At 35.4% G+C, this 14,181-nt stretch overlaps 1 protein-coding gene and 1 pseudogene across 4 annotated transcripts in view; one reads left to right on the top strand and one right to left on the bottom strand.

The window, feature by feature from the left end:
* The window catches only part of Ank3 (ankyrin 3), a 526,258-nt gene that overhangs the window by 9,283 nt on the left and 502,794 nt on the right, over window positions 1-14,181 (top strand). The gene's annotated exons all lie outside the window — the stretch shown is intronic.
* On the bottom strand, window positions 1,179-1,353 carry LOC125347485 (annotated as a pseudogene).

Below are 14,181 nucleotides of genomic sequence, written 5' to 3'. Positions count from 1 at the left end.
ACACCACCTATTGTGGAGATTATGGGGCTTAGAAACAATGCAGAGTTATTTTTTGTATAATTTATAATTGATTATTCTGTTCTGGTCTGGTTGTTAGAAGTTGAGGATGGGGTGACAGAGCTCCTGGAGGTCTCATGGGAGATTCTCTTTATCTCTTCCCAAGTTTTTTTGTTCTTGGTCTCTGTTCAGTCAGTCATCATATTGAATAGATTGCTTCAATTTTCTTTCCCTTTCCACTATTTGTATCCTGAAAAGATAGTTGTGAAAAGATGAAAATATGTCTTGTACATTTTTGTAAAATAAACTATCCTTATACTTACTAAAAAAAATTTAGAATGATTAAAAATTCAATTCAAAATGGCCTACCTTTGCAAGTACTCATCTACTACATTTGCAAAGTGTTGCTAGTATTTGATAGTCATATGCTGCTATAGCAAGAAGGTCAACTAATTATTTTGATGATAGGCATAGAAGCTGGAGCAAAATGGATTCCACCCTTAGTGATCCCAGGGTCCACCTGTCTGTGAGGGGTACAGAGACCAGAGTTTCAGGTTCCAATGTCAAATACAGAAGAAGGCCTAGTTTCTGAGTAAGAGTCTTGTCTACTCTCCTATCCAATGAAATGGTTATTGTTGTGTTTTGTCTGTGTCAACAATTGAAACACCAAGGCAAGGATCATGATCTAGCAGAAGAAATGCACAGTTAGAGGATATGCAAGTGGTGAAAATATGATTCATAATGGAATTAAGGTGTGCAATTTGAGTTCATCATGTGCAAAATGAGTAGTAATAATGCCTACTTCATCTCAGAATATAAGGATCACATTGCATGATTTCTTAGTGTGCCATGATGCATCAGTACGTATGTGTTTTAATTTATTCTTGGAAATGTTCTGTTTTTTACAGTACATGAAACTAAGTATGACAAATAAGAGTAAATAATACCTGAGCTGAGGCTTATATCCTTTAAAATTTGATTTAAGAGATTTGGATTTTTAAACATCTCATTGAGATTTTGTTCAACTTTCTCTTTTTATTCTTTTCCTCCTTCCCTTCCTCTTTTTTCTTTCCCTTCCTCATTCCTTCCTTCCCTCCCTCCTTCTCTCCCTCCTTTCCCTTTCCCTTTTTCCTTTCCTTTCCTTTCTTCCTTTTCCCTTTCCCTTCCCCTTCCCCTTTCTTTTGTAGTACACCTTTCCTAAAGGTGCTATTAATACGATGTCAATGCATGGAATGAATCTCCTATATCAATTCCCTATTCCAAAAAAACCATTTAACATATTGTCCTAAGATCAAGGATAATATTTTATAGGGACAGATACTATGCTTGATCTTAGCCAAAATGCTGAGAAATGATAGGCTTAATCTTTTTCCCCCCAATGGTGGAGATCTTAGACATGCTACACAAGTGCTCTAACAATAAACTATATGGCTAGTCCATAATTTTAATCTTATTAAACATTAAATATGTGAGGAAATGGCTCTCTTAGCCTAGTAAACCCAACAGAGCACGCACATAAGCAATAATTAAAATCTCTCTTCACTTCCATCCTTTATTAAGTAGAGATCTATTTAAGGTTTCCCTTGAGCGAGCCTGCCTGCCTTCCTTCCTTCCTTCCTTCCTTCCTTCCTTCCTTCCTTCCTTCCTTCCTTCCTTCCTTTCTTCCTTCCTTCCCCTTTTCCTCTTTCTTTCCCTCCCTTCTTCCCTCTCCTTCTTTCTTTCGTCTTTCTTAATGTGTATTACTGATGAGCCTAAAGTTCTTGAGGCATGGGAAAAAATTGTGTAATGAGCTGTTAGCTGAGTTGAAATAGTTATATTAAGTCTAATATTCAAAATATATATGCACTTGATGAAATTACTATTATGGCATTTCTTCCTGATACAATTTCTGTCTGCATAAAGATTCTCCATGCTCTGAAAGTTAATTTATGGTTAGTTTATTAGTCCAAGCTACTACATACATAGTGTTTTACAGAACCTCTCAGTCACTGAATTTAAGTTGTGAGTTTGCCCAGAAGTTGAAGATTTTGGAGGGACTGAATAAATACCTAGTGCTTATTTATGTGGGCTCCTGAAGAACCCTTCTATCTGTTAGTGAACTCTGTGTGCTCAAGTTAGAAATCTGAGTCATTAATGAGACCTTTTTCCTTTCTCATGTAATGAGGTATAAATCCTTTCCATTCTATTCCACAAATGTCTTTTGAGTTCAGCCTTTCTTTGTAATTCTCTGTCACTGCATTGGTTCTGGACTTTTTCATGTTTCTTCTGGACTGTTAAACTAGTTGCCCAAATTGTCTCCTTGCTTCCATAGTAAGATCTTTCAGTAGACCTCTTCTATTTCATCTTTATAAAACAAAGATAGGATACCATTTCTTGGTTTAAACTCATTTAAAAATGGCTTAGAATTAAAAATGGGGTTAGGATAAGGATTGGTTTAATACTAGGTCCCAGATTAGTGTTTGGGTTAGTGATTAGGCTAAGCTTTTCTTCTATGTCTTTCTAGAAATCTTTCTCTTATCGGAACCCCCCCTCTTCTTCTCCTTCTCCTTTTTCTCCTTCTCTTTCTCCTTCTTCCTCTTCCTCCTCCTTCCCTCCTCCTTCCCCCTTCTTCTCCTCCTCCTCTTCCTCCTTCTCTTCCTCCTCCTCTTCTTCTTTTTTGGTGCCAGTCCTTAAGGCCTAAACATTGTCCCTGAGCTTTTTTGCTCATGGCTAGCACACTACCTATTGAGCCACAGCTCCACTTCCAGCTGTTTTGCTGGTTAATTGGAGATACAAGTCTCATAGACTTTCATGCCCAGGCTGGCTTCAAACTGTGATGCTCAGATTTCACCTCCTGAGTAGCTAGGATTACAAGCCATCAGAGGTGAGCTTATTCCATGCCATTCCTATCTTTCTCTTACTTTCTAACCCTGTCAATTGATCTAGATGTTATACATATCAGCTATCATCTAGTCAGCCTTCCTAGCCTTCTGTAGGTGGTGATAATCACTTTGTCTTTTATAGAATTTTAGTACTTCATGAACATTTTGCTATCATGGTGTCCACTACATCTTATTGGAATGGTTCATTTACTCTTGTCTCCTAGGGAGGACTAACTGGGCAGTGTGCTCCTAGAGGTCATATTTATGTTTGTCACTACTTTTGTGCTTATATGTAGATTCTAGCATATTTGTTTTTGTTTTGTTTTTGGTAAATTCTAGTATATTTGTTGTTCAATTGATCACTACTGAGCAAAAGGAGACATGGAAGTTGGGTAGAATTTGCCAACATAATTTCAACACAAAATGACTTTAACACAGTTCTTCCGTGGTATTGTGTTGAAGTTATTTTGATCCTTAAAAACCTTCAAAAATAATTATACTTAAGACAGCTATAGACATATAAGACTTTTGCAAATGTGTTAAGAATATGGTAGGAATATGTCTCAGTGTTTTCTTTGGCTCTCATTGTGACTCTGTACCCTGGGAAAATGAAATGAATTTCTCTAAGAGTCATCTTTAAAGAAAGGTGCAAATCCTCTAATGCTTTACTGTGTATGTAACATCTTTGCTAATGCATGTTAATAATATGCACTTCTGCTGTTTATTATCTTGGTAAGGAAGGTACTGTTCTTGGACATTCTCCTTTGCAAAAAGAACATTAGATTCTTTTGCCTAAACGTCCTCTTCTCCCTACTTACTATACATGAATCTGTCCAACATTTCCTTTAAAGTGATGCAGACTATTGATAGAGCCCTCTTATAATAATATAAAGGGTGTCTCTATTCTTCTTGCTTATAATAGGTAGCTGATAAACTCTGAAGATTGCTTGCATAAAGCAACAAAGTACCACTCAATGTTTCTAACAGCTCCAATTTCAATGATGTATTCTTTTTATTAGTTTGTACAAAGCATTAGCTAGCAGTATAGCAAATGACATCACATTTGAAATCAGTAAAAAGGAGAGGATATGGCATAAGCGCTAGAGAATTTGTCTAGCAAGCACAAGGCTCGAAGTTTAATCTCCAGTACCACAAACAAACAAGAGTTAACAGTTAGGAAAAAATTATAGTAACATGACAAGATATTATCTTTCTAATGTGCAGTGAATTGATACACAATGTGAAGAAAAGGGCAACAATAGTTATGGGATATGACTAGTCACCTCACAAAAAAAGAGGGAGAACAAATTTGCTTATACACAAGGGAAAAGACACTATTTTTCCAAGTTATAAAGACTATGCCTCATTTCCACTTGGTAGCATCTACCAGATTGAAAAAATAAAATAATGATATTTCTTAGAGTTTTGAGGATATGCATTTCTATCTTGGCCAACTCATGTGTAAATTTGTGCAGTTTTTGATAGTAAAGTTAAGCACACTATTTATCCATTGAAACAAAATAAAAATATGCTTGGCATTTGCTTCAGAAACCCAGTTTTGGGAACTTCTGTTGAAATGAAAATATCAATGTGTAAGGATATACTTGCAAGGATGTTTATATTTTATCAATGTTTTTAAAAACAAGAACATTGGACCAAACTAATTTGAGCCTTCACAAGATTGTTTAAATATGTTATTTATTATTTTTCTACTTCATGGACTATATCATAAGGACAATCTAAGAACAAGTGAGAACTGCATATGATAAACTGGAAAATGTTCTCTATTTTTAAGTGAAAAATTATAGAGCAATGAGTATATCATGGCTCAAATTTGAGACTAATAACAATACAAAACAAAAAAAAAAGAAAACCAAGGGGCTGGGAATATGGCCTAGTGGCAAGAGCGCTTGCCTCCTACACATGAAGCTCTCGGTTCGATTCCCCAGCACCACATATATGGAAAACGGCCAGAAGGGGCGCTGTGGCTCAGGTGGCAGAGTGCTAGCCTTGAGCGTGGGGTCGGGGGGGTGGGGGGGGGAAGCCAGGGACAGTGCTCAGGGCCGGAGTCCAAGGCCCAGGACCTGCCAAAAAATAAAATAAAATAAAAAAAAAGAAAACCAAGTCATAATATTTGTCTGAATGTAGGTTGTTGTAAGATTTTGGTTATCTCAGAGAAGAGCATGTATGAAGAAAAAAATCAAGGAAAGAAAAATATAAGTTAAATGAAAAGCATTGTTTTCTTGGATTTTTTTATTTGTGTAAGTTTTATACTGACATTTATTGTACATTTGATCATATGCAACATTCTAGTTTATGTGGTTATATAACTCCAATTCTGCAATGCCTTAATCTGGTGTTTATGTGAATTTTCTCAGATATAATTAAAATTCTTGGGGTAGGTGTACAAGCTTACTGTTTTCACATTTGGAACTGAGCCAGAACAGATAGTTTTGTTTGGATATTGAAAGCATAGCATATTCCTACAGGCTAGAATTGAAAAATCTTTTTGGGTCTCCATTTCATAACCAATATGGAGGTAGCCATAGTCTTATTCTTACTAGTTCACTTTTAGTTTTCATTTTGAGATAATTTTTTAATTACAAAAACAAAGATCAGTTTTTGAAAAAGCAAACATAGTTAAATACCAAATAAAACCAACTTGTCTCCTTTTTAAACGAACCCATAGAAATCTTACTTATTTAATATCAACCTACCAATCTTTGGGTAGCTAATCTCCCAATCTTTTGGTAGGTAATTTTTTTGAGACAGAGTTTTACTATGTAGCCCAGGCTGGCCTTGAGCATATGATTTTCCTTTTTCTGCCTTCTGAGTATTGGGATTATACTTGTGTGTAAACACTTCATTGCCATAGAGTAGTACTGAAGGTAAAAGGCTACAGAAATCAAGAGAACCCCAAATTTCTATTACTAAAGCCTATTGATGGCTATCTCCATTTTCTTACCTGGAAAATAGGTTTATGAATAGCATGAATTTCCTCCAGGGTCTTGTAACTTAATTCACACAAAGTACTTTTTCACAATGCTTTAGGGCTCCATGCATATTTATTACTGTCTTTATGCATAAATAATCCACGGTGTCTTTTTATATCATGCTCACTGACCTCAAAGGCACAGGCTGTTCCCAGCTGAAAGTGGTGCTTGTAGGACAGTGGTTACACTACACTTAACATTATTCTAAAGACTGAGTGGATGAAGATAGCCCTGTTCCCAGAACCCCTTGTGCACACCAAAGTGGTGCATGCATAAAATATGTTAAATATCTGAGGACAACCCCATCTTCTTTTTGGTAGTCTAGGCCAGTTTATACTTCACTAACAGAAACTAAGAGCACTCAGATCATCACCTGACCATGACATGATATCACCACTGTTTTCTTGGCTTTTGTCAGTGAGATGTGAAAAAAAAAAATGATTCCATATTGCATTACGTATTATACAGTGATTGCTGATTTTTGATCAGTGTAAAAGTAGAATAGGAAATGATAGCTTTTAAAACAGATCCTCAAGGGTCAATGAGAAGAAACTAATAACTTGATAGCTTATAAATCATTAGGTAGATAAGAAGCTATTGGTGGTCTGGGCATGTAGTTTACTTGCCTATCAGACAATGAAAAAAAAATAAGGAAAAAGCTTTTGGTGGTTGCTGTCCTTCATATTTGTAGGAGCCAGCTAACTACGCTATGTCACTTTACTTTGTGGTTCTGGTGCTAGATTCATAATCTGTTACTGTATGCAGCCCCAGCATGGAAATCCTTGATCTGACATTTCTGCCTTACAGTACTGATGAGTGTCTGATTTTAAGAGTTAATAGAGGGTGACCTATCATGTGAGTGGAAGACTGAGACTTACTTGCCTTCCAGCCATTCCATAAGGATTTCCCCTCCTCCCCTTTCAGGATTTTCTTCCTTACCAATATGTAATCATGTAGTTTACTTTCACAATACAAGGCTTATTTCTCCAGATGCTTGTTTAATTTATGAAATTCCAGAATGATTATAGTTTTTCACACATTTCTTTCTCTTAGTCCAGCTTTCTTATAGGATGCCACAAATATTACAGAAGTTATTCACATGCTGTAACTCAAATATGCCACCCCTTCTGTCTAAGTGGCTTAGATTAAATTGATCTTTTTGTCCATCCTTCTCTTACTTGTTTATCTAAGAAAGATTGAATGTGGTTTATACTCATTGTTTGTCACCACTTTTATGTAAAACCCTTCTGGGATTTGTTTTTATCTCACTATCAGACATTGTATGTGTGCATGTGTATATTAGACCTTGCATTTATTCCTAAATGTATTTTATTATTCCTAAATGTATTTTACCCAAATCCTGTGTGGTACCTGTTGTACCAAGCTTTCTGTTGGGCACTGAATTCACAATAGAAAATAAATAGCCTCTTTGCTTCCCATATGTATGGTTTTATCCATGTAAGATGTGTTTTGTAGAATTTGTACCAGATTTACCTTTTTAAAACTCCACGCACGTTATTTTCTAGAGCAGTTTTAGGTTTGCAGAAGAATTGAGTAAAAATACAGAGAACTCCCATTTTCCTCCAGCTGGACCTCATACCTGGACTTGCTCTGGCTATTAACATCTTTTACAGAGAGATAGTTAGAGATAATTGATTAATGAACATTGATTTCTGGTTCATTTGATAAGACTATTTAGCTCTGTGAGAAATAGTTAACCACTTTTCAGGGTTTTTTTTTAATTAGCATTTCCCCAAGCAATGTATATTAGTTCCTGTTTATCCATATTTTTGTCAGCACTTTGTATTATCATTCTTTTGGATTTCAGCAATTCTGATGTGTGGACTATTATTTTATTGTTTTAACTTGAAATTCCCCATGGATATATACTATTAAGCTTCCTTTTTTGTCATACATCGTCTTTTGTGAAGTACATGTTTTGTTTTTATTTTTAAATTGAGTTATTTAGTGTTGAACATGCTTTATATAATTGGAATGTAAGTCCTTTATTAGAAATATAATTTGCAAAATTTTCTTCAAGTATTTGGCTTGTCCTTTTATTCTTTAACAGTGTCTTTCAGAAAACATACTTTTAATTGTAATGGGATGAATCCTCCTTAAAATTGTCTTTTGTGCTCATACCTATGATGTTTTATCTAAAAATTCACTACCAACTCCAAAGTTACTAGATTTTCTTCCAGAAGTGTTGTTTTGTTTAAAATAAAATAACCTCTATATTCTTTTCCAGAGAGAGGGAAAGGGAAGAGAGAGGAGGGGGGACCGGGAAGGGGGAGAAATACAGGTATAAGGAATGTTGCATTTTAATTTCAAATTGTAGTTGCTCATTGCTGGCCCATAAAAAGCAACTACGACTTTGCTTTAGTTGCCAAATAGTTCTAAGAGTTTAATAATTTAATTTTGTCAGTCTTTTGGTATTTTTCTGAATCTGTGAATAAAGACAGTCACTATAAATTCCAGTAGTAGGAGTAAAATGAGGAGACACCTTTACTTTATGATCTTAGAACAATATAGTTTCTCCCAACTAAGAAAGATATTAATTAGCTAAGGATTTTTTAAGACCCTCTCCATTTTCAGTCTGATGAGATTTTTTAAAAAAATTATTAATTTATTTTGGTTGTGGAGCTTGAACTCAGGGCCTGGGCACTGTCCTTGAGCCTTTTCACGCAAGGCTAGAGCTCTAATACACTCTAACACTTGGAGCCACAGTGTTACTTCCAATTTTCTGCTAGTTAATTGGAGATAAGAATCTCACAGCTTTCCTGCTTGGGCAGCCTCCTGAGGAGCTAGGATTATAGGTATGAGCCACCAGTGCCCAGCCTGCTGAGAATTTTTAATAATGAGTGAGTGCTGAATTTTGTCAAATGTTTTTCTTGCATCTATTGATAAGATCATATATATTTTTTCTTTAGCCTATAGATGCAATGTACCAATGAATTGAGTTTTGAATGTTGAACTACCCCTACATATTTGGAATAAATCTCACTTCTCAAAGGTATATGATGATTTTTTTAATACACTTTTGGACTTGATTTGTCAATGTAGTGTTGAGGAATTCAACATAATGTTAATGAACATTTGAGAGACATTAGTGAGAGATGTTGATTTATAAAATATGAATACAATATTGGCTTACAGTTTTCTTTTCTTTTTGGATGATACTGGGGTTTAATTTACATTTACATTTTATTTACATTTGTTAGGCTACCACTTTAGTCATTCACATAACTTTTTCCTTTCTCCTAATGTCTTTGCCTAGTTTTAGTATTAGGGTAATGATGCTTTCCTAGAATGACTTAAGAATTATTACCTTGTTTCATTTTTTTTTTGTAGAAAATTCACCTAATTTCCTTCTGAAATGATAGAAGTTACTATTGAATCCATCTGGAACTGCTGTTTTCTATTACCGAAGGTTATTAGTTATTCCATTTCTTTAACAGATAAAGAATTATTTTGGATTGTCTCTCCTTGTTTGACTTTTCCTAGATATCAAGGTATCTTTCTAGTAACGGATCCACTTTTCTAGGTTACAAAATTCATTTGTATATAGTTCATACATTTTTTATTATCCTTTTAATGTTCATAGGTTGGCTATTTATGACATGAGTGATTTATCTCTTCTCTTTTTTTGGCTTAATAGCTTGGCTAGAGATTTATTCTAGTCACCTTTTCAGAGAAACAGCTTTTGGTTTTGTTGGCTTTTTCTCTTTTTATTTATTTGTTGTTTTTGTGGTATTGGGGATCAATACTCAGGACTTCAGCATATTAGGTAGTTGTTACATTACTTGCCCATACCCCAAACTGACTTTTTCTATTTGCTGCCTGTTTTCCATTTCATTAATTATTTTACCTCTGTTGTTTGCTTTAGACTGACGTTGCTCTTATTTCTCTAATTCTCAGATAGAAGCCTAGATTATGGATTTTAAACATCTTTCTTTTTTTTTTTTTTTTTGGCCAGTCCTGGGCCTTGGACTCAGGGCCTGAGCACTGTCCCTGGCTTCTTCCCGCTCAAGGCTAGCACTCTGCCACTTGAGCCACAGCGCTGCTTCTGGCCGTTTTCTGTATATGTGGTGCTGGGGAATCGAACCTAGGGCCTCGTGTATCCGAGGCAGGCACTCTTGCCACTAGGCTATATCCCCAGCCCCGTCTTTCTTCTTTTTGAATGTGACCTACTACTCTCAGTTTCCCTCAAAACCCTACTATTACTGCATTCAGTGAAATTTGACACTTTGTTTTTACTTTAAAATATTAAAATTTGTATCTGTATCTAATTCCTGTCTATTTGTCAGTTTGTCTCTCTCTATCTGTTGTGGTACTGGGAATTGAAGCCCACAGCTTCGCCTATGCTAGGCAAGTGTTCTACTGAGCTACACCTTTAGACCCTAGAAGTATATTGTATATTGTTTAATACCAGGTATGACATTTTCCACTTAACTCAGTTACTGTTTTTAGTTTAATCCCATTATAGTCTGACAGCATCCTTGGTTTGATTTCCACTGTTTAAAATTGTGGAGGCATGCTTTACAGCTTAGAATGAGGTCTGTACTGGGGAATATGATCTTGAAAAGAATGTATCTTGCTACTGTTAGGTATTGTGTAAATGTCAGTTCAATGCAGGTCCTTGCGGATGCTGAGGTTTTGCTGTCTAAATATGTCCACATGGGTTGTCTGATTCTGGCTCTGTCTATCACTAATAAATTGGCATTTAATTCTGTGCTATGATAATGGATTTACTTATTTCTCCCTTTAGTATTTTTCTCTATTGTTTGGCCTCACATGGTTTTATGTTCTCTTTTTAGAAACAATCATTGTGTCACATACCTTCCCACAATATTGACTTTAAAAATTATGTAATTCTTCTTTTATCCCTGGTGAGATTTTTATTTTTTTCTCTAAAGCCTTGTGCTTACAGAATTGATGAGATCCTATATCAACTTTCATTTGATGAATGTTAGCATGTTCTGTATCTTTATATTTAAAGTATATCTTTATATTTAAAGTGAGATTCTTTTAGAAAACCTTTAGGTAGGCCTTTCTACAGTTTATTCTGGCTTTCAATAGTATAGCAATTTAAAAATATTAATTCTACTAGCCTATAGTTTTCTACCTTATAATGTCTTTAATTTGTTCCTTTAGTATTTTACAATTTGTATGATGGAAGTCATTCACCTCGTTGGTGAAGTTTATTCCTAGATATTTTCTTTTTGGAGGATTATTAGGATGGGATTATTTTCTTTGTTTTATTTCTCCTCAAACACATGCTGATTTTTGTTTGTCAGTTTTATACCCTGCCAGTTTGTTAGAGGTGTTTATCAAATATGAGAGTCTTCTGGTGGTGTCTTTAGGGTCTTTTACATATAAGATCAAGTCATCTGCAAATAGGAATATTTTGATTTCTTCCTTTTTTATTTGTATTTTTTTGGCTTGCCTTATTTGTCAGGCTAATTCAAGTACTCTAAGAGTGATAATTTTTGAGGAAATGTTTTCAAGCTTTCCTAATTTTGTATATTGACTATTGGCCTTCACATGTAGCATTTATGATACATTTATATGTTCCTTCTATTTCCAGTTTCATCAGATATTTTTATCAGGAAGGAGTGTTAATTTTTGTAGACGATCTTTTCTGCATTGAAATGATTATGTGATTTTTGTCTTGATTATATTTATGTGCTATGTTACTTTTAAATTTGTATATATGGAGCCATTTTTCCATTTCTGGAATGAATCCAACTTGTTTATGATGTTGTTGATTTTGGTTTTCAAATATTTTATTGAGGCTTTTTGTATCTACATTTATTAAGTATATCATTTTGTAGTTTTAATTTTTGTTGTATTCTTATTTTGGTATTAGGTAATGCTGGGCTTTTAGAAGGAGCTTAATAGTTCTACTTTTTCTATTTTATGGAGTAATTTGAAAAGCACTTGGTGTTAATTGTTCTTTAAGGTTCTGATAAGATTCAGCAGTGAATCTGTTTGATACTGATGTTTGCTTTCTTGGAAGACTTGATATTGCCTCAATCTTATTATTGATTATTGAATTTTTTATATTGTATATCTTCTTGGCTCAATTTTTGTAGGTCACACGTATATAGAAATTTATGAATTACTTCTTGATTTTCTGATTTATTCGGATATAAGCTTTCAAAAATGTTCCACAAGTATCCTCTGAATTGTATTGCTATCTACCACATAAACTTTTTCCTCTTTAACATGATTATCTCTCTCCCATTAGGGCCTAGGATGCTTATTCCATGTGACAACAGATTGGACCATAGGATGTCCAGATAGATGGATAAAGGTCATTTCTGAGTCTGTAGGATATGTTCATGAGAGTATTTCTTGGAAAGGTAAGAATTTGAACTAGTAGACTGGATGAAGCAGCTGGCCCTTTGTGGGAGAGGGGACATCATTCAGTCTATTGAGGGATTAAACAGAATATTTACTTTCTGCCCAGCGCATTATTAATCCCTTGTCTTGAGTGCTCCTGGTTTTTAGTCCTTCCAACCTAGACTGGAATCTGTACCATCAGCTATTTGATTTTTTTTGGCATACATGAAAATAAATATTACTTTATAAATGGTAGTTTTCATTATTGTTTAAATCCATACATTTTGTTACAAACAGGGATTGAATTTTACATGTAATTTTGTTAGGGTTTGTCTTTGGATGAACGTATCCTCATGTCCATCTTTCTCTGGGAGACTGCATTCTTTCCTCATAGGCTGACCCTTTTTTCTTTTAAAGACTCTAGGCCTAAAGTCCATAGATCCCATGATAGGTACAGCCACTCACCGCTATATGCCAAAAAAGAGACACAATGAAAGGCAGAGAAAGAAGCTTTATTATGTGGCAGCCAATGGCAGACAGCACTTCGGTGCCTCCTCAGTCATCTCCAAAGGTATATACACTGGTTTCAGGTTAAACAGGGAAAATAGTTTTAAAAAATCAATCCCAGGTCATAGATGTATTCTAATTGACTGTCGTCTCAATCTTTGTCCTTGGAGGAATTCCCAAGAATTGTCACTATTTTATTATTGGAACATACAGGAACAAAGTTGTCTCTTTTGGTTTGTTTTTTTTTGTGTGTGTGTGTCTATTTTCTTTAAGATGATAGGAAGTCATTGCCTATCTGAGAGGCAGTTTGCCTTCCATGCAAGATACTTAGCAGTGACTTTTCTCTTTCAGCCTGGAGCCCAAGGTGGTTGCAGAGGGACTGCGGCAGGGAATAGCTCAGAGCAAAGGGCACAGATACAAAAAATGGGTTTTTTTAAATTTATAGAGCCTAGCAAAAGAATCTTTTCAGTTGCTTATTACAATACTCAGCATGTTCTTACCTCTCCAGACAAAAACAAAACACCAGGCTTTAAATACCTTCAATTAAAAAAGTTTTTTTTTCTTCCCCCCCCCCCCCCCCCCGCCCCATGTTCTTTTTTTTTTTTTTTTTTTTTTTTGCCAGTCCTGGGCCTTGGACTCAGGGCCTGAGCACTGTCTCAGGCTTCTTTTTGCTCAAGGCTAGCACTCTGCCACTTGAGCCACAGCGCCACTTCTGGCCATTTTCTGTATATGTAGTGCTCATGTATACGAGGCAAGCACTCTTGCCACTAGGCCATATCCCCAGCCCTTTTCCCATGTTCTTAAATTACTTGGCACTAGTCATTGCTGCGAAGACTCACCAGTGCTAGTTTTCTGTAGTGCACCCTCCTCAATATTGTTTCCTCCCCTAGTCACAACCATCTTCCAGAACACATTATTATAATTATGCTGTGCCAGTACTAGGGCTGGGTGCTGTCCTTTAGCATTTTTGCTCAAGTTCAGCACTCTACTTCTGGAGCCACAGCTTCACTTCTGACTTTGGCAGTTAATTAGAGAGAGGAATCTTAAAGACTTTGCTGCTCTGCCTGGCTTTGAACCACAATCCTCAGACCCCAGTCTCCTGAATAGCTAGGATTACAGATGTCAGATACCAGCACCCAGATAACACATTATTATTTTTTGTTTGTTCTTTTTTGTTTTCTGTCTTTTCTGTTTTGGTAATGGGGAATCACACCCAGGGCATTATATTTGCTAGGCAAGAGCTTTGCCAGTGAAATACATCCCAGCCTGATACATTTTTGATGATTATACTTGTGTATATATATTGTGGAAAATATGAAAAGTACAGAAAAATATAGACAGAGCAACAATAAGCCTAATATCACTCCTCAAAATTGTTACCTCACCAGGCTCATTTTGCTTACCACTGGTAGTAGGACAATCATAAATCCATAAATTTCACAAAAGATAAAGGTGTTTGTTTTTTTTTTTTGTTTTTT

Source organism: Perognathus longimembris, chromosome 2 (assembly GCF_023159225.1).
Source record: "Perognathus longimembris pacificus isolate PPM17 chromosome 2, ASM2315922v1, whole genome shotgun sequence".
In the NCBI taxonomy this organism is placed as follows: domain Eukaryota; kingdom Metazoa; phylum Chordata; class Mammalia; order Rodentia; family Heteromyidae; genus Perognathus; species Perognathus longimembris.
The sequence above is the reverse complement of the archived record's forward strand: the minus strand, read 5'-3'. Positions and strand labels throughout refer to the sequence as shown.